Raw genomic sequence first — 22,236 nt, 5'->3', positions numbered from 1 at the left:
ATTTGGTTGCGCTACTCAGATATTCACAAAAAATAGATTTTTGTTTATGATAGAAGGACCGCCTAATGCTCCCTTTTGACACGTAAACAAATGTGAAATTGGATTTAATTTCAAGCTACATAAACTAGGTTTTCCTGAGACTTATTAATTAAAATTATTAATTTCTTACTGAAATATTAAATTTGATGTGGACTGATAGGAGACTTGATTTTTTTTTTTTTATCCAGGACGTCATTGTTAAATGTAAGGGGAATTGAATTCAAACATCGGGAGGTTATGCTCATATTAAAGGCATAGGAGGGACCCCATCTGAGGTAGTGTGTAGTTTTGGCCTCTTTATTCAAGGAAGAATGCTTTTGCATTGGAAAAAGTTCAGCTAAGCTCTACTAGATGAATGCATGGAATGAGAGGTTTGTCTTAGGACAAATTTATATCAAGAAAGATATGCCTAGGAGAGGAATAAAGACTGGATTGAGAGAGTGAGAAAATAGACAGAAAAAAAATATATTTTCAAAAAGTAAACATACCGTACAGTATTAACATATCACTGAGAGGTTTAATATTTGCATCTTATTTAATTGTTATCTTTCTAAGACAGAGATATTGATAGTATTGCATTAATAATTGTTACATGGAGTCAACATAGAACATGTCTGATGAGCACACAATCGGCCATAAGATTTACTCTGATTAAAACCACTTCTAATTGTAATTTGTGCCACCAGACTAGTACAAATGTTAAACAAGGAACTGCACATGCCAGCTTACACAAAACACACAAAGTGCTGGAGTAACTCAGTCCAACTGCAGTCCAACTTGTCTATGCTAACCAGGTTGGCATTCGGGGCTTGTCCCGTTTGCCTGCATTTGGCCAATATCCTTCTGCACCCATCCTATCCACCTATATGTCCAAGCATATTTTAAAAGTCATACTTGGACCTGTTTCTATAGCTTCCTCTGGCAACTCTACGGCTATGCATGTATGCCTTATTCCAAATATGGCCACCACCCTAGGTGAAAAAGTTGCTCTGAAGTCTTACCCCTCTCATCTTAAACCTACACCCTCCAGTTTTAGAATTGTCTACCCTAAAAAAAAAACTGTGACACTCACTTTATCCATGCCCCCCATGGTTTCACACACTTCAACAAAGGAACCTTCCATGCTGCAACGAAAAACGTCCCAGCCCATCCAGCCTCTCCCGATAATTCAAGGCCACAAACCTGCACCTTTCCTGCTTAATGACATCCTTCCTATAGCTGGGTGACCAGACCTGCACTTAGTTAGTACTCTAAGAGGTGTTCTCACTTTTCTTGTCCTCCTGCATCATGATTTTCCAACTCAATAATGAAAGACACAAAGTGCTGGAGTAACTCAGTAGGTCAGGCAGCTTTTCTGGGGAACAATGGATAGGCGATATTTTGGGTTAAGACCCTTCTTCAAAGTTGCTGCCTGACCCATTGAGTTACTCCAGCAATTTGAGGGTTTTTTTTGTAAACCAGCATCTGCATGTCCTTGTGTCTACTCTCTGTTCTCAATACCCTTCCCAATGAAGGTAAGTGTGTCAAATGCATTCTTCACTACCCTGTCCGCCTGCACTGTCACTTTCAGGGATGGTTGAATGGATACTTGTGGTTTCTATTAGCAAGCCCAATCGCTATTAGTAATTCCTGCAGTGAATATATCAATGGTATCAAAATGTGATTATTCAGGGCATTGTGTTACTCTTTTCAACTACGGTTTCATCTTTTTCCTTCTATGTAAGTCAATTGCGGCTGGGCTTGTGAAACTCTGCAGTTTAGAAGGATGAGAGGGATTTTTATTGAAACATATAAGATTATTAAGGGTTTGGACACACTGGAGCCAGGAAACATGTTCCTGATGTTGTGGGAGTCCAGAACCAGGGCCCACAGTTTAAGAATAAGGGGTAAGCCATTTAGAACGGAGACGAGGAAACACTTTTTCTCACAGACAGTTGTTAGTCTGTGGAATTCTCTGCCTCAGAGGGTGGTGGAGGCCGGTTCTCTGGATACTTTGAAGAGAGAGCTAGATAGGGCTTTTAAAGATAGCGGAGTCATGGGATATGGGGAGAAGGCAGGAATGAGGTACTGATTGTGGATGTTCAGCCATGATCACATTGAATCGCGGTGCTGGCTCAAAGGGCCGAATGGCCTATTCCTGCACCTATTGTCTATTGGCTATTGCTTAAAACAAGCTGATTAATGAGTTTTTGCTTGAATTGCTTAGTTTGTTAGAATGATTATTTTGAATTTGTACATGACTTTCGTTTGGTGCATTAAACATGTGGTGAGTATAGCAATAACACAACTCATATTAACCTGAAGAAAGTTATGAAATATGACAAAAAAAAACCTGTTAAGTTGCAGAGCTGAGTGGCTTCAGTCAGAAGATGCATGCAGAGCTCACAGTTGCCGCATCATTACTGTGCCGGCCATTGGGAGATGCTTCAGCAATAATGAACACTCCCCATGCCAGTGCGTTGGAAGGAACTGCAGATGCTGGTTTAAACCGAAGATAGACACAAAAAGCTGGAGTAACTCAGCTGGACAAGCAGCATCTCTGGAGAGAGATGGGTGATGTTTCGGGTCGAGACCGTCTGAAGATGGGTCTCGACCAGAAATGTCACCCATTCCTTCTCTCCAGAGATGCTGCCTGTCCTTCTGAGTTACTCCATCTTTTTGTGTCTAACTCCCCATGCCAGCCACTGACCAGCTGTGGGCAAAGACTGCTGTGGGAAGAAGGGAGAATGCAGAGGACTGCAAGTAACATTGTGCTCCACACAGTGCCTTGGTACCTGACACATGATCCGGCTCAATCAACTCCTGTGCCATGAGTGGTGATTAGCCACAGCGAGCTGCAAGCTGATTAAGGGGCTGGTGGTTGCAGCCTCATCATGTGGCTCAGTCGTTGTCTAAAGGAAGAGGCTGTGATGAGTGACGGGAGCATCATGCTGACAATCAGGAAGCTGACAACTGCAGTGTTCAGGAGATTGATATGTCAGCTCCTGCCCCTTAACCTCCACCTCATTACCGATCCAAGCAGGATGCACTTCGAGTGTATTAGTGCATGAAGGGTGAAGTTTGTAGGTTGCCCTCTTTTTGCTGGCAGTTGAGGGATTGTGTGCTGGGGAACGTGATTAGGTGAGTGACTAATGCCAGGCAAACGTCACTATTTCAGTGATGAACTGGGTGCGGGAGTACCTGGGCTAACTGACTGATGAGCATGCTATTGGCCAGAAGATTTACCCTGGTTAAAACCACTTTAAGTGTAATTTGTGCCTCCAGACTTGTACAAATGTAGAAACAAGGAACCACAGGCCCCAGTTTACACAAAACAACACAGTGTGCCTGAGTAACTCAACAGGTCCCGACCCAAAACATCGCCAATCCATGTTCTCCAGAAATGCTGCCTGACCTGTTGAGTTACTCCAGCAGTTTGCGTCCTCTTGTGCAAATGGTGCATATCCACATAATCGATCACCAGGTGCCTAAATGGCCCCTCGGGCACAGGCATGTCACCTATAGGCATTGTTATTCCCTTTCTAACATTGTTTGAGCACATACCTCACACTGTGACAAAACATGGTCTACCGAAGCCTGTAAGTAGGGTGACCAAAACCCATCCTTTTTTACCTTTCTTATTACTTCCCCCTTTGCGCAATGGTCTAACCCATGCACTTCTGAAATAAGAATGGTCAGCAATGGTATGGGTGCTACCATGGGTGCTTCAGTAGTCCACAGACCATCCGATTTCTGCTTAGCCCCGCTTTGTCTCCACATTGTTTGCTCTGATAAGCTGGCCTTACCTTGCATTTCGATTACGTCCTCCTCTGTGGGTTCCAGATCCAAACTTACCTGAGGTGCAACAACAGCTAATCGGCATCCAGACGCTGTTCTGGCTGCTTCATCTGCAGCGTGATTTCCCTTTATAATCATGTTGTTTCCCTTCTTATGTGCCTGGCATTTAACGACAGCTAGTGCCCTCGACTTCATCATTGCCCTTGGCTTCATCATTGCCCTTGGCTTCATCATTGCCCTTATCCGGTCTGAAACTTGCTGATAATGTAGTATGGGGTCTCTGTTGCTTTTCTTAAAGCCTTTCTGTTTCCATACCTTTCTTTTAAAATCTTCCACTATCCTCATTCCTCATTTCCCTCGCATCTCCCCTATCGCTTCCCGATTGTTTCCTCCTCACTGCCTTGCCCTCCTTTCAGTGACCACTTGTCGATCGGCTTCCAGTTCTGTCTATCACTTCTCTTGCTCCCCACATCTGCTGAACAGGATGCCTCAAAATCCCTCTGGTTCCTCAGGTCCTGCAGCCTCCTGATTTCCACTTAATTCCCTTATTTCCTTATTTCCTTCTCATCATCCCAAGTTGCAACCTCTTGTTCTATCTCCACTATTCCCTTTACTAAGGGACACTGCTTTGTATCGTCTGGGCCTGGATAGGGAGGGGGATGCCCAGGGTCTCTCAAGCTTGGATATAAGGTTGACTTTTTCCCTTGGAGTTTCTGGCTCTCATGCTGCATTTCGGTTTTCTCACCCTCTTCTTTTGTCATATTTACCACCTGGTATACTTTCCTCAACCTCTCTCCTTCTGCTCTAATCAGCTTAAATACATCTAACTACTTTTCTCTCTTCTTTTTTCGCATTTCCAACTTATCTTTGGACATAATTCTTAATTAACACTTCCATCTCATCACACATATTTATATCGAAAGTGCCTTCCTTTGGCCACTTCGTCATCAGTTTTCCCATTCTTTTTTCCCATTTCTCAGAGTGCTTTATTATGTCCTCTTTAGATACAGGGAACATTTTATTTAGTAGTTCAACTGCAGTTACCTTACTCATTGTATTATCTTGTTCAGTGCACTTTATCAATCAATCCAGTCGTAGTCCTTATTCTTATTCCATCCCATTCCTGTAGTTACTATACTATCCTATACACTGTCTGTTTCTAAGAATTTCAGCAGGGAACCAGATCAACCTACTATGAAGGACCAGGTGTTCCCGGGAGCTTCTTCGGTCAGACCCAGACTTTTCTCTCCCTATCTGATCCCAGTGAACCTGCAGCCACTTACTCAGTCCCTAGTTGATGGTCCCACTGAAACCCAGCTTGCTTGCCAAATGATAATGTTTGCATCTTAAAAAACAGACAAAATACAACAAATTAAAGTAAACCATACAAGCTTTTAATTTTTATGTCAAACGGGAGTGGCCGGAGATGTTACAGTCCAGAATAATCCAGTGATACTTCTGGTTCCCCAAAATCCCACTTTAATTAATAAAAATCCTGTGGTCTTTATACAAAAATAGTCACATATGCAGAATATCAGGGGCATTAGGTAATGTCCCATATTGCTGTTCTATGCAAGATCATGGCTATCCCATCAGTTTGTTCCCCTTTCGGGCCTCTCTTGTCTGATTGACCTTTTTCAACCAGAAAACCTCTGAAAAAGTCATAAAACCTGGTCGTGTTCCAGCTAGTAATGCAATAGCAATTAAATTATTTTCAATTGGTCCCTCAATCCATCTCCCCATTATTCACAATTTCAAATTCTTAGTATAAATATATACTAATAACAATTTCCCAAATTAACACTTTTTAAAAAATATAATAGCTTATCCAATCTCATCTAATACATGGCCAGTGTGGCATCCAAGTCTCCCTTTGAACTCAATTCAAAAGATAGGAAATAGAAAGAAACAAACTTAAAACATCAATGACAAAGCAACCCACATTTTTTCATCTCTCCTCTGTTGAAAGTTAAAAGAAAATAAAGAACGAACAGTTAATTTTCATAGGTTACACAAAAAAGCTGGAGAAACTCAGCGGGTGCAGCAACATCTATGGAGCGAAGGAAATAGGCAACGTTTCGGGCCGAAACCCAATTAATTTTCATAGATTGCTAACACATTTGCAAAGAACAAAGGAGCAGAAATTAGGCCACAAACAATTGTAGTTTCTTAAAGAGACACACACTACCTCTTAAGACACATGAGGCTCTACAAAGATTTATCACGTAAAAGTGCAAGCTCATTCAATGATATCCTATTTCATCAGAGGTGTAGGATTAAATCAGCATTCATCCAAAACCGGTTCCACAAACAAGCAATGGTCTTCTCATTCTCACTTCAAAGATATCAAGCAACTCTTAATACTTTGATGCACCCCAATACGCTCATACATTATTCATAAATTCAACACTGAAGAACAGTCGTGATTGAAAACACACATTTAGACATTCTTATATCCCTCTCGACCCTCTCTCTCCCTCTTAGACACTGCTCATAGCTTCAAGTGTAAACTACATTCCACACATTCCACATTCCCTTTCCTCCTTTCCCACATACACAAATTTTATCCGAGAGCAGTACTGCCAGAGGCCTGTCAAAGCATCAAAGCGCAGCCCTCTCATTTTCATAATTATTTTTCCATATACAAAGACGTCCTTTTGTAATTTCTAAACCTTCCCTTGTCTGACAAGACCATTCTGTTTACTCGAATCTTTGGTTCTGTGGGGACCAGTATGAAGAATTTACAAGCTGCTGTGTGGGCAGTAGTGTTAGCTCAGCATTCCCCTGGGAGACTGCTTTGTCGGGCCACTCATATAGGCATTGCTCTTAATAGTGGCTAGGTGGAGTGGGAGGACTGAGGCCTGCAGTGTGAGTATTGTTGTCTTTAAGTTGTGAAAGTCTTCTTGTTGAAATGAGAGTTAAATTGAAAAGGGTTAATCTGCTAGGAATGGGCGGGCATAATTCACAGTGGGATGTTCCAATTCCCTGTCAGTCAGGAACCTGGGCACTGTGATTGGACATTGATCCAGATTGTGATTAGTCAGACTCCCTGTCATTCAAAGTTTTGCCACACACCATACCCATCAATCTCCACAAACAAAGACACCCATTTCACTTCTTTCCTTCTCTTCAGCACCCGTGACCAAACCGTGACCCCTATCTCTCGTCACCGGGACACGAGCTGAAGGTTATGTATAATGCGTGGCCGGTGCCACCACCCGGTGCCGCCACACCCCAATAGTAATCAGTCAGTAACTAATAGATAAATATATAACCTACTGATGGAAAATGTCACCCTCTTCCTTGCATTTCTATAGTTACAGCTCATAATACAGTTGTAAAGCAGTTTCTGAAAGAGTAGAATAGTTTGCAGAGCAGCTTCCTGTCGTCCACATTTAACTGTGCATTTGTGACTGCTGGACACGTCTGTCTGATTTACACCACAATAACAATAAGTGCTTATTTCTGCAGCAAAATCCAGCCCATTTAATTATATAGACCAAGTCCACCATTAAAATAATCAAAATGTAGTCGCCTCGTAGAAATGATAAGTGCAAAAAATAAAGCAAAATATGTCCCATGTCCTTGCAGGGAGGTTTGCTCATGGGGTTTAAACTAATTTAACAGGGGAATGGGATACAGTACAGATGTAATCCTAGGAGTGAGGTACAATCAAATAGAGAATGAAAAAGGGGAGGAGGGGTAAGATAAATTGCTGTTGTTTTAATGCAGTGTTTGACTGGTGAGACGGATGCATTTAGAGTTCTGATTAGCACATTGCATTACAATATTATAGGTGCCATGAAGCCATGGTTAAACGACGGGCAGGACTGGCATCTTAATGTTCCAGGGTATAGAATCTTCAGGTATAATAGTGGAGAATGTAAATGAGGAGGTGGCATAGTAATAATGATTAAGGTGTCCATCACTACTGTAATTAATGAGGTTATCCAAGAGATTCTTCAAATAAGGCCTTATGGATATAAATTTAAAACATACATGGATGTAAACAAGAAAGGGGTGATTATTTTGTTGGGACAATATTGAAACGAAAGGCTTAATGATATGTTATTCAGGTTGCTAGGGAAGGCAAGAGGGAAGATAACCGGATTATTGGCAGATATGGCAGAAAACTAGAGGACATCAAATATGGTTCCTCGATTCAAGAACGGTAGCAAGATCAGCCAGGTAATTACATGATCATGAGACTTTTGTTTAGTTTAGAGATACAGCATGGTAACGGGCCCTACGACCCACCGGGTACGCAGCGATCAGCAATCCCCGCACATTATCACTATCCTACGCGCACTAGGGACAATTTTTACAGTTACCAAGCCAATTAGCCTACAAACCTGTACATCTTTGGAGTGTGGAAGGAAAACGAAGATCTCGGAGAAAACCCACGCAGGTCACGGGAAGAACGTCTTATGTTAGTGGTGGGGTGGAAGATTGCAACCTTCACGTGGTCCGCCCTGTTTCGACTAATGCAATCAACTCGATGTGCACGAACAGAAGATCAAATAGAAGAAGTTGTCCTACAACTTTAAGCTGTGCACGCCACACAAAGGAAGAAGATGTTAGTGGTGGTGAAATGACTAGCAACATTTCTGAAGGACAGAATCAAATGTACACATAGAAAGATAGGAATTAATCAAAGAATATATATATCCTTAATTACGGGAGATCCTGTCTGACTCCTTTGAATTTTTTGAAGATTTAACTAAGGATATAATGAAGGTAGACACAAAAAGCTGGAGCAACTGGAGAGCTCCAGTATCTCTGGAGAAATCTTGGGCATCTTACATCCCAGCAGTATGAATATTGATTTCTCTAACTTCAGGTAACCCTTGCAACCCTCCTCTCTCCATCCCTCCCCCACGGCATGGAAACAGGCCCTTCGGCCCACTGAGTCCACGGCGACCATCAATCACCCGTTCACACTAGTTCTATGTTATTCCACTTTCCCACTCCCAAAACACGAGGGGAAATTTACAGAGGCCAATTACCCTGCTAACCCACATATCTTTACAATGTGGGAGAAAACGTGGAATCGGTATGGGTAGAGGATGTGGAATCGGTATGGGTAGAGCTGCGAAACAATAAGGGGCAGAAAACGCTGGTGGGTGTTGTGTACAGGCCACCTAACAGTAGTAGTGAAGTTGGGGATGGCATCAAACAGGAAATTAGAAATGCTTGCGACAAAGGCAAAGCAGTTATAATGGGTGACTTCAATCTACATATAGATTGGGTGAATCAAACTGGCAGGGGTGCTGAGGAAGAGGATTTCTTGGAATGTATACGGGATAGTTATCTAAACCAACATGTAGAGGAACCAACGAGAGAGCTGGCTATTTTAGACTGGGTATTGAGTAATGAGGAAGGGTTAGTTAGTAGTCTTGTTGTGCGTGGCCCCTTGGGCAAGAGTGACCATAATATGGTTGAGTTCTTCATTAGGATGGAGAGTGACATTGTTAATTCAGAAACAATGGTTTTGAACTTAAAGAAAGGTAACTTTGAGGGTATGAGACGTGAATTGGCCAAGATTGACTGGCAATTAATTCTAAAAGGGTTGACGGTGGATATGCAATGGAAGGCATTTAAAGACTGCATGGATGAACTACAAAAATTGTTCATCCCAGTTTGGCAAAAGAATAAATCAGGGAAGGTAGTGCATCCATGGATAACAAGGGAAATCAGGGATAGTATCAAAGCAAAGGATGATGCGTACAAACTAGCCAGAAAAAGCAGCATACCGGAGGACTGGGAGAAATTCAGAGACCAGCAGAGGAGGACGAAGGGCTTAATTAGAAATGGAAAAATGGATTATGAAAGAAAACTGGCAGTGAACATAAAATCTGACTGCAAAAGTTTTTATAGATATGTGAAAAGAAAGAGATTAGTTAAAACAAATGTAGGTCCCTTGCAGTCAGAAACAGGTGAGTTGATCATGGGGAACCAGGATATGGCGGACCAATTGAATAACTACTTTGGTTCCGTCTTCACTAAGGAAGACATAAATGATCTGCCGGAAATAGCAGGGGCCCGCGGGTCAAAGGAGGTGGAGGAATTGAGTGAAATCCAGGTTAGTCGGGAAGTGGTGTTGGGTAAATTGAATGGATTAAAGGCCGATAAATCCCCAGGGCCAGATAGGCTGCATCCCAGAGTACTTAAGGAAGTAGCTCCAGAAATAGTGGATGCATTAGTAATAATCTTTCAAAACTCCTTAGATTCTGGAGTAGTTCCAGAGGATTGGCGGGTAGCAAACGTAACCCCACTTTTTAAGAAGGGAGGGAGAGAGAAAACGGGGAATTACAGACCAATTAGCCTAACATCGGTAGTGGGGAAACTGCTAGAGTCAGTTATTAAAGATGGGATAGCAGCACATTTAGAAAGTGGTGAAATCATTGGACAAAGTCAGCATGGATTTACGAAAGGTAAATCATGTCTGACGAATCTTATAGAATTTTTCGAGGATGTAACTAGTAGCGTGGATAGGGGAGAACCAGTGGATGTGGTGTATCTGGACTTCCAGAAGGCTTTCGACAAGGTCCCACATAAGAGATTAGTATACAAACTTAAAGCACATGGCATTGGGGGTTCAGTATTGATGTGGATAGAGAACTGGCTGGCAAACAGGAAGCAAAGAGTAGGAGTAAACGGGTCCTTTTCACAATGGCAGGCAGTGACTAGTGGGGGTACCGCAAGGCTCAGTACTGGGACCCCAGCTATTTACAATATATATTAATGATCTGGATGAGGGAATTGAAGGCAATATCTCCACGTTTGCGGATGACACTAAGCTGGGGGGCAGTGTTAGGTGTGAGGAGGATGCTAGGAGACTGCAAGGTGACTTGGATAGGCTGGGTGAGTGGGCAAATGTTTGGCAGATGCAGTTTAATGTGGATAAATGTGAGGTTATCCATTTTGGTGGCAAAAACGGGAAAGCAGATTATTATCTAAACGGTGGCCGATTGGGAAAGGGGGAGATGCAGCGAGACCTGGGTGTCATGGTACACCAGTCATTGAAGGTAGGCATGCAGGTGCAGCAGGCAGTAAAGAAAGCAAATGGCATGTTGGCTTTCATAGCAAGAGGATTTGAGTATAGGAGCAGGGAGGTTCTACTGCAGTTGTATAGGATCTTGGTGAGACCACACCTGGAGTATTGCGTGCAGTTTTGGTCTCCAAATCTGAGGAAGGACATTATTGCCATAGAGGGAGTGCAGAGAAGGTTCACCAGACTGATTCCTGGGATGTCAGGACTGTCTTATGAAGAAAGACTGGATAGACTTGGTTTATACTCTCTAGAGTTTAGGAGATTGAGAGGGGATCTTATAGAAACTTAGAAAATTCTTAAGGGGTTGGACGGGCTAGATGCAGGAAGATTGTTTCCGATGTTGGGGAAGTCCAGGACAAGGGGTCACAGCTTAAGGATAAGGGGGAAATCCTTTAAAACCGAGATGAGGAGAACTTTTTTCACACAGAGAGTGGTGAATCTCTGGAACTCTCTGCCACAGAGGGTAGTTGAGGCCAGTTCATTGGCTATATTTAAGAGGGAGTTAGATGTGGCCCTTGTGGCCAAGGGGATCAGAGGGTATGGAGAAAAGGCAGGTACGGGATACTGAGTTGGATGATCAGCCATGATCATATTAAATGGCGGTGCAGGCTCGAAGGGCCGAATGGCCTACTCCTGCACCTAATTTCTATGTTTCTATGTTTCTAAACCAGAGCACCCAAAGGAAACCCATTTGGTCACAGGAAAACATGCAAACTCCGCCTAGACAGCACCCGAAGCCAGGGTCGAAGCTGGATCTCTGGTGCTGTAAAGCAGCAGTTGTACCAGCTGTGCACCGCTGAATATTTCCAGCATTTTTAATTTTTATTTATTTCATGTTCATGTTTCTTTGAAACTATGGTTTGGAAATCAACCACATTATATTCAATCATTCTCACAGTATTTGCACCTCATATCCAAGGCACCTGCAGCTATTTGCTTCTCTAGTGTCCCTTTGGCATAACTGACAGAGATAATAATGGGTTCTAATGGCAGGGCCATTTAAAATTAGACAAACGTGTTTGGGTATTAACATGTGACAAATTAACAATGAGATGTTCCAGATGGAGCGTTTCATCATCGTATAATAAGTGAAACATAACTAACTACCTACATACGTATCTATTCCGACAATAGGTTGTCGAATTAGAGACACAAGACACCGCAGATGCCAAAATCTTAAGCAAAACTAACTGCACACAGCTGGAGGAACTCAGCGGGTCAGGCATCATACAGTCTAAGAGTGATACAGTGTAGAAACAGGTCCTTCGGTGCAACACCCACACTGGCCAACATGTCCCAGCCACACTCGTCCCACCTGCCCATGTTTGGTCTATATCCCTCCAAACCATCAGGTAGCACCACCACAGTGGATGCCTCGCCGGTAACTCGTCAGATCTTTCGCCTTTTTTGTTATTTTTTAGTGCGTCTAAATGTATGCTTTAATATCTTATGTGTGGGGTGGTGGGGGAAATAGGGGGAAACCGTTTTTCAGTCACTTACCTGGACGGAGATGTGTCTTTTCTCCATGTCGCATCTTCGCCCCCCTCGCGGCATGCCAACTGGATTGGCATGGCCATTCCGACCAGAGAGAGCTTCAGCAGCAGGCGCAGAGCGGAATTACCATCGTGGAGCCAGCGATCCATAATGAGAATCGCCAGTGTTGTAGCTCCGATCGCGGGGCCTGCTGACTTTAACATCGTGGAGCTGTAGTCTGTCGAACCGACTTCTAGCCGCGAGCACAGCGCTGACTTTAACATCGTGGAGCCTGGGATCTTTTGCTGAGGATCGCCAGTGTTGGAGCTCTGTCCAGCGTGGCCTGTGGTCTTCGGAAGCCACGGTTTCCTGTAAGGAGCGGCTGATTCGGGAACTCCAAGCCGCAGAGTGTGTTCGGATCCATCCCGTCATCAGAGATTTGATCATCCCGGCGAGAGGGCCTGTACATCAGGCCGTCTGTAGCAGCGACTGTGGAGGATTCAAGGCCCCGACCACGGGTGAACAAAAGGAGGAGGACTGACTGAACTTTATTGCCTTCCATCACAGCAAGAAATGTTGGTTTCACTGTGGTGGATGTTTATGTTAAATTCTATTGTGTATTGTGTTATTTTTATTTGTATGACTATGGAACTCAAATATAACTGTACCAATTGGTGCATGTGACAATAAATGTGAACTTGAAACTTGATCCTTCTACCTGTCTAACTGTTTCTTAAATGTTGAGATAGTTCCTCCCTCAAGGACCTCCTCTGGCAGCTTGTTCCATACACCCGCCACCCTTAGTGTGAAAAAGTTACCCCTCAGATTCCTATTAGATCTTTCCCCCTTCATCTTAAACCTATGCTCTCTGGTCCTTGATTCACCTACTCTGGGCAAGAGACTGTGCATCTATCCAATCTATTCCCCTCATGATCTTATAGCCCTCATCCTCCTGCACTCCAATGAATAGAATCCCGGCCCACTAAACCTCTGCCTATTGCTCAGACCCTCTGGTCCTGGCAACATCCTCGTAAATCTACTCTGTACCTTTTTTTGCTTGACAACATATTTCTTCTAACATGGTGTACAGAACTGAACAAAGTACTCTAAATGTGGCCTCGCCAATGTCTTATACAGCTGCAACATGACCTCCCAACTTCCATACAATACTTTATATTCTAGTCCCAGGAAGGCAAACACAATGCCAGCATTTATTTCAGGAGGCCTAGAATACAAAAACAGGGATGTAACGTTGAGGCTCTATAAGGTGCTGGTCAGGCTGCAATGGGAGTATTGTGAGCAATTTTAGCAACATATCTGAGGAAGGGTGTGTTGGCTCTGGAGAGGGTTCAGAGGATGTATACAAGAATTATCCCAGGAATGAGTGGGTGTTTGATAGCACTGGGCCTGTACTCGCTGGAGTTTAGAAGGGTGAGGGGGGAGGGTGGGGTGGGGGGGGGGGGGGGGGACCTCATTGAAACATATCTGAGGAAGGGTGTGTTGGCTCTGGAGAGGGTTCAGAGGATGTATACAAGAATTATCCCAGGAATGAGTGGGTTAATATATGATGAGCGTTTGATAGCACTGGGCCTGCACTCGCTGGAGTTTAGAAGGATGAGGGGGAGGGGGGTGGGGAGGGGACCTCATTGAAACTTACCGAATAGTGAAGGACTTGGATAGAGTGGATGTGGAGAGGATGTGTCCACTAGAGGGAGAATCTAGAACTAGAGGTCATAGCCTCAGAATTAAAGGTCCTTCCTTTAGGAAGAAGATGAGAAGGAATTTCTTTAGTCAGAGGGTGGCAAATCTGTGGAATTCTTTGCCACAGAAGGTTGAGGAGGCCAAGTCAATGGATATGTTTTAGCCCAAGGTAGATTATTGATCAGTACAAGGATCAAGGGTTATTGGGAGAAGGCAGGAGATTGGGGTTAGGAGGGAGAGATAGAGTAGCCATGATTGAATGGCCTAATTCTGCTCCTATCACTTATGACCTTATGACCTTATAAGTAGTTCCCAAGCTGGCATCGGAATAATGGCGCAGGGTCATCTGACCCTTTAGCTTCCTTTGCAAGCATCATGGTAATTTGCCGTTGCATGATTGCTGCAGGCAGCGAGGGCGAACAGAGTTTCAAACTGGCTGCTTCAGCAGAGGATTAACATTCTAGGTGAAGTCCGTAAATACCACTTAAAGTGGGCGTGCGTTGTGTCAGCCATGAATGTTGGGAGTTGGGAAAAGTCTCTATAAACTGAAAGACAATGGTATAACTATGAAGCACCTGAGGTGAACGTCTCAGCATTCATTGCAGTACAAACAGTAGAAGACCAAACAACCTCCATGTCAGAAAATGAAAATTAAATAATGCTTTGAAACAAATTAACATGCTGGAAACACTGGGATGGAAACCCAAGCAACTGCAGATGCTGGAATCTCATGCAGACCACGAAGTGTTGGAGGTACTCAATGGGTCAGGCAGCATCCATGGAGGGAATGAACAGACGACAAAGGGTCCAGACTCAAAACAACGTCTGCCCATTTCCCTCCCCAAATGCTGCCTGACCCACTGAGTTGTTCCAGCACTTAATGTAATGCTGGAAACACTCAGCAGGTCGGGCGGCAAAAGTGAAAAGACAAAGTCAATATTTTAGGTCAAAGACACTTCTTCAGAGCTGTGCGTTACATTGGATGGAAGGTGGAAGAGGAAAGATTTATGCCACCTTGAAAGAGAGCAAATTTTCATGTTTCACCATGTCCTTGTCAGGTTCCAAGGGGCAGTGCCTCAGCCATGCAGAAGAGTTTGGAGGAAGATAGCTGGACTGTTGTGAAACCCTGCAACCTCTGTGGAGCATTGACATCAACAGCCATGAAGACAGCAGTCCGAGCTAGATAGGCAGACATGGATTGTGAGCTTACACAGAAGCAATGTGAGCTGTCATGAAAGCTGTAATGAAAAGACTAAGCACTGCAACACCCAGCAGGGTAGGTGGCAACTGTCGGAAGAGAAACAGTTAGCATTTTGGATTGAAGACGGGTCAAAGGCACTTTACAAACAGTTAGCATTTTAGGTCGAAGAAAAGACAAAAAATAAGTTTATATTGGAGAGGAATAGATGGGACAATGAGTTTATGTTGGAGCAATGGGTAGGATACAGGGAGCATGTCTGGCAGGATGAGGCAAAGATTTCTGTGGGAAAACGTAAATAGGTCATAGTTTATAGAGCCCTTGACTGCACTGCATTTATTTCTTCTACCACTGATTTCACCCACCCTCCTCCTGGACCTCCTTGACCATATTACGGACTATCCTCAAGACATCTCCATTAACTATCCTTAAGTTCCCTTGTCTTCATGTCTTTCTGCATGGTAAAAACAGAGGAGAAATACTCATTTAGGACCTTGCCCATCTCTTGTGGCACAGAGATTTCCGCTGGTTTCTGAGGTTTCTAATCCCTCTCTGGTTACCTTTTCCCTTTGACGTCTTTGGATTTTGCTTAATAATACCCGTCAGTGCTATCCTATACATCCTTTTTGCCATCCTAATGGCCTTCTAAAGTATGTTCCTTAGTTCCCGAAACTCCTCCAGGATACATTTGACCCCAGCTGCCTATGCCTGTCCCATACCAGACTATGATGCAGCCAGTCAGGATACTTACTTCAGTGCATCTGCAGATTTCTTTTGCTGATTCTCTTTAAACTTCTAAGAAAGCAAATGGGCTGGTACGCCTTTGGGGTTACATCTGTGTTAGGCCCAGATCATCTGAAATGTTAACATGTAGCATGAGCTTTGCTGCCTACTTGCTGGATATGTGTGAGTGGTCTGTGAATTAACAGCCATGTCATCAGCAGTTATGCCTCACCATCAACTCACCCTTGTTGGCCTAGCTGTCGTTTGACCGTCACACTAGGTCTGGTCACATCACTGGTGCACAAACCAAGGATGTAGAGAGATCCTTTCCTTGCAAAGCACATCTGAATTGGCATGCAGTACATACAAAATGATTTGCATCTGATGAATGGCAGCTTAAGGTAACTTCACTCCCAAAAGAACCCTTGATTAGTATGTTTTCAGGGATTATGTGGTGAAGGTAGGAGAACGAGGTTGGGAAGGTAAGATACATCAGCCATGATTGAATGGCAGAGTAGACTTGAGGGGCCGAATGGCCTAATTCTGCTCCTATAATTTATGAACTTATGAACTTATGAACCCACACCTTCACTTTGCCTGCCTGCTGCTCTCCAGGAAGAGAGAACAAGAAGTAGCCAGATCTCATTAAAAAAGAACCATCAGTATCATTCCTAATGTAATGGTGCATATGGAACTCCATGATTTGCAAATATCTCCTACTCCATCATGATGTCTAACACGTATATGTCTGTTGCCATGGTTACCTTGAGAGCCATTGGCAATGGAGACCACCCTGTTCTGAGACCTGTGCCAGACATTGTGGATGAAAGAGGAAGATTTAACAGAGAATGTCCTACTGAAGTCTTAGAAGCCATTCAGGTGGAAATATTGCTGTGCAAGGATGCCAGGCGTCTGCTGCTTCTCCACCTCCTCCCCATTCCAGCCACTTGTCTACTCTGTGGCCTTCTACTCATTTTCTCAGTCTTTCCACTCTCTTTGGGGAACACAGAATAATGTTGTGTAGAAGCTCAATATCAAAGCTGAGTTCTTCAAGGTTCATACACCATTCCCTGCAGGTTAATAAAAACATAGAAAATAGGTGCAGGAGTAGGCCATTCGGCCATTTGAGCCAGCACCGCCATTCAATATGATCATGGCTGATCATCCAAAATCAGTACCCCGTTCCTGCTTTTTCCCCATATCCCTTGATTCCATTAGCCCTAATAGCTAAATCTAACTGTCTCTTGAATTGGCCTCCACTGCCTTATGTGGCAGAGAATTCCACAGATTTCTTTAATAACTTTAAAGAACTCTAACAAGGGCCAAATTCTTGTTATATTAGAGTGATACTCAGTAGAAATTAACTAGCAGCAGAAAAGTAAGTAGTAAGCAAGTTAAAAAAAAGTAGGAATTCTACATTTGTGTCTGATCCACCTGTCAATTAGATCACGGCTGATCTTTTAACACAGGCCAACATCTTTCATCAATCCCATACTCTGATTCCCTGAATGTCCAACAGTGTGGTGAATTCTGCCCTGAATAAACGAAGTGACTGAGGTAGACACAAAATACTGGAGTAATAGCTGAGTCTCACCTTGCGAGTTGACAGAAGAGGTACTCCGAGTTAAAACTCATGGCAGTAATGTACGATTAACGTATGGAACTCGTGGACGCAACTTAGAGACTAGTGGCGCTAATGGCAGGTACTCGTGAAACTTGTCAACTCTTGCAAAAAATCAAACATGTTTAGAATTTTCCACGAGTCAATTTTACTCTTGTGGTTAAGAATTGAAACATTTTAACTCGTTGTAAGAATGTAGTGGCCCGTGCATTTACCTTAGTGTATCGTGAGTCTACCATGGGAACACTTTAACCCAGCGGGCAGGCAGCAGCAGATTGTCGCTCCCTTCAGTTTCCCAGCGACAATCACCTCCCATAACGCGAGAGAGATCATGCACTGTAGGTCTCCTTTGCATGTTGGTGTTTCTGCCTTTCTCCACTGTCTTGGTCAAGCACTTTTGATTGCAACATGTGCCTTAATTTCGTTCAACAAAGAAACTGACAAGTTACTAAAGTTACAAGTTACCACAGTCCGAGCTGGTGAGCCTGGGGGTCGGTGTCCCGTTGGTCCTGACGTCTCCGGCCACCGCCCTGGACAGGAGCTGAGACTGGGAACTGAACCGCACTTGCCCCCTCCCTCTGCAAATGCAAACAACCCCACTCTCCTGCTCACCTAACCCACCCATCACCACCCCCCCACCTTTCCCTCCCAACTCCAGTCCCGTCCCGACCCCCTGGGAAATTGAAGGGAGCGACTGTCCCGGGGCGACTGGCACTGACCTGCTGGCATCGCCGACATGAAGACAGTGCAAAGCCCCCGCGCCGGTGCAATGGGCGGGAAGCTGGAGAGGGGAGGGAAGGGGTCACACACATGGCCGGGAAGCAGAGGGGTGTAGGTGGGGGTGGTGACAGATAGGGCCAACAATGAGTGGAGAAAGACGGAACCACCGACATGCAATGGAGACCTACAACAGTGCATGATCTCTCTCGCGTTATGGCAGGTGATTGTCGCCTGCCCGCTGTTCCTGACGCTAAAGCCTTGGGATCGTTGCCCTTCGTGTTGGCGTGGAGGGGGAGGGGGGTATTGTGCTGTTTGATCGCCCCCTGCTATCCCAGGGACAGGGAGACACAGCGGCTTTTGAGACTGGTGGGCAATCACTTCCAAAGTGTCTGCCCACACAGTCAGTACACCTCTCCTACACTTGCCTCCCGCACTAAGATCATCCTGCAGAGAATGATCCCAGACTAACCCAAGAGCCATGTCACCCCAGACAGATTAATGACGCCCCCCCCCAACCTCTCTCCACCTCAACTCACGCCTGGGCACCAAAGCAGCTCAGGAGGCGAACCCTGAGCTCCGTCTCACAACAATCTGATGTGCACATCCGTCCACATTCAAAGATTTAATCTCCCGTCTCCCCGCAGTGTGTAGACATGGCAGTAAATTCAATTAAAACATATCAAACGTGTGTGTTTCAAACAAATCATAAGTATAACTGCTCTGGCACTGGATGTTGCGCATTTTCCCTTTGTAGGTCACATCAATAGATACGGCCACGCTGAATTCTATCTAAAACAAAGCCACAGGATGGAGAGGTCTTCTTTAACACTGTTGCTTATTAAAACATAACACTGTTGCTTATTAAAACAAACCTTCAATCAGGGTTGGCTCAAGAGTAACTGGGGAGACGAACTTGGAACATCGCAGAAATGACAAGTAAACGGCAAACTTGTCATACCCGTGGGAACTCGGTTAAACTCTTGATCATACACTTGCAATCTCATACACAACCACGAGTCTTTCACTCGGGGTACCTCTTGTGTCAACTCGCAACGTGAGACTCAGCTTTTACTCAGTGGGACAGACAGCATCTCTGGAGAGAAGGAATGGGTGATGTTTCAGGTCGAGACCTTTCGTCAGACTGATATCAGGGGAGTGGGCGCTACAGAGATATAATGTAGTCGGAGACAGTAAGACGGGTCGGAGAACTGGAGGGGATGGAGAGAAAAAAACAAGGGCTACTTGGAGTTAGAGAAATCAATGTTCATACCGCTGGGGTGTAAGCTACCCAAGCAAAATATGAGGTGGTGTTCTTCCAATTTGCACTGAGCCTCCCTCTGATAATGGAGGAGGCCTAGGACAGAAAGGTCAGATTGGGAATGGGAGGGGAAGTTAAAGTGCTGAGCAACCCGAAGATCAGGTAGGTTTAGGCGGACTGAGCGGAGGTGTTCAGCGAAACGATCGCCGAGCCTGCGCTCAGTGACTGGTCTCTACTGCTCTATGAAGTAGTTCTATAAAGTTCCAAAAACTCTGGGTGAAGAAATGTCTTCTCATTTCACTTCTGAAAGGCTAGGCAATTTCAGATATCAGTTGAAAGTCAGCCACATTGATGTATAATTTAAGACAAACCGATTAAGAGCAGTTGAATTCCTTTCCTGAATGAACCAGATGGGATTTTATTATAATCTATTAGTCCATTGATTCAATAACATTGCTAATGCCAGCTTTTCACCCCAGATTTATGTATATCTTTTAATTTACTGAAATGAAGTTCTCCAGCTGCTGTGGTAGGACTTGGACTCAAATTGTTTCATTCTGCCCATCCATCAGCCTTGTGCGGGCTGCCCCATTGATATGCTCTTCTGCTGCAGTATCCTGTGGGTGACATTGTCAACTCGAGAGTTTGGATAGTCAAGAGTGTTTTACTGGCATATGTCCCAAAATAGAACAATGGGATTCCTACTAGCAGTAGCACAACAGTTATGTAAATAAAGTATTCTGTGAACATCATAATAAACAATAAAAAACATCAGTTTATATAACACACATAATCCTCCAAAAGTTTTGGCACCTCCAACAGGATCCCAACACTAGTCACATCTTCCCATCTCCATCCCTTTCCACCTTCTGCAGAGACTGTTCCTGAACTCCCTGGTAACTCAAATTTAATTGTACCTTAATTGGTACTTGTGACAAAAAATTGACCTCGGACTTTGAACCTTGAACCTTGAGCTCATCCCTTCCCACCCAAACCACCCCCTCCCCAGGCACCTTCACCTGCAACCGCAGAAGATGCAACACCTGCCCCGATACCTCCTCCCTCGTCCCTGTCCCGGGACCTCGACAGTCCTTTCAGTTTAGGCAGAGGTTCACTTGCACCTCCTCCAACCTCATCTACTGCATCCGTTGTTCAAGATGTAGACTCTTCGGCGAGACCAAATGTAGACTTGGCGATCGTTTCGCTGAACACCTTCGCTCAGTCCGCCTGAACCTACCTGGTTTCCCGGTTGCTAAACATTTTAATTCTCCTTCCCATTCCCACACAGACTTTTCTGTCCTAGGTCTCCTCCATTGTCATAGTCGGGCTAAATGCAAATTGAAGGATCAGCATCTCATATTTTGCCTGGGCAGCTTACAGCCCAGTTGTATGAATATTGATTTCTCTCTATCCCTCCCCCACCCAAGTCACACATGTTTCTAATTTTCACCCAACAAACAGCTAGCAATGGCCTGCTTCCTTTATCATCGTTACTTCTTTGCAGATCTTTCATTCATTATTCTTTATCTCTCTGCATCATCGTCTATATCTCTCATTTCCCTTACCCCTAACTAGTCTGAAGAAGGGATCTTGACCCAAAATGTCACCCATTCCTTCTCTCCAGAGATGCTACCTGTGTATATAATGTACATAATATATATATATATGTGTATGTGTGTGTGTGTGTGTGTGTATATATATATACATATATATACTGTATATATGTGTATATATATGTATATATTCATATACATATACATATATGTGGATGGAGTGGAGAGGTTTTGAGCTTATTTGAAGGTTGTAGTGCTTAATAGCCTGATGGTTGCAGGGAAGAAGCTGCTCCTGTACCTGGACATTACATCTTTTTGTCTCATGTACATTTTGATGGCAGGAGTGCCTCCAGCAAGATGGCGTTTCTCACTGTGAGCCACTCAAGCCTGGACCTTGTCTCTAAGTTAGGCTCCAAATGATGTGCAATGTCAGTATCTCTGCTGCTGTCTACAGGTGTTAAAATTGTGGCTTCATCTTTGACCCTACCTTGCTTTTCTATCGGTGAATGGCCAGTGTGCAATTGTTAACTATCTGAAAGACCCTGGAATGAGGTTGTGGAGAAGGAAAATAGGAGATGAGTGCTTATACAGCCATAACCGGTGAATGCTATACATTGTCTGCCCCTCTGAAACATCCAGGAGAATGGGATTCACTGCTAACTGGAAGACCATCACTTTCTCTGGGCAATTAGAGATGAGCAATAAATGCCGGCATTGCTAATGATGCTCAGATGCTGAGAATATATATATTTTTTTTAAATAGTCTTTCTTGATCACAGAAATGCTGCTGGTGAATTTGCCTACGTTCAGGTTTATCTCCATTACACATCTGCTACATGACAGAATCTAAGCTGTGAATTTAATCTAATGGATCCACAAAACAAGCAATATTAGTGGAGATGGGCTTAGTCAAGATGTTTTTGCTCATGTACGTTTCTGAACCTCTCTCACTGCAATACTCTATCTAATCAACTGTGCTGCCTGCAGGAGTGGAGCTAATACAAGAATGTGTTGATCCTCATCAAAACTAAAATTACACCAAAATCTTTGAGAGGATTTCAGCTCTCAGAGGAAAGCTGAGCATATCTCCTACTCTCTGCCTCATGCACTGTTACCTCC

This window comes from Leucoraja erinacea, chromosome 1 (genome assembly GCF_028641065.1).
Source record: "Leucoraja erinacea ecotype New England chromosome 1, Leri_hhj_1, whole genome shotgun sequence".
Classification (NCBI taxonomy): Eukaryota; Metazoa; Chordata; class Chondrichthyes; order Rajiformes; family Rajidae; genus Leucoraja; species Leucoraja erinaceus.
This window is presented reverse-complemented; position numbering follows the sequence as displayed.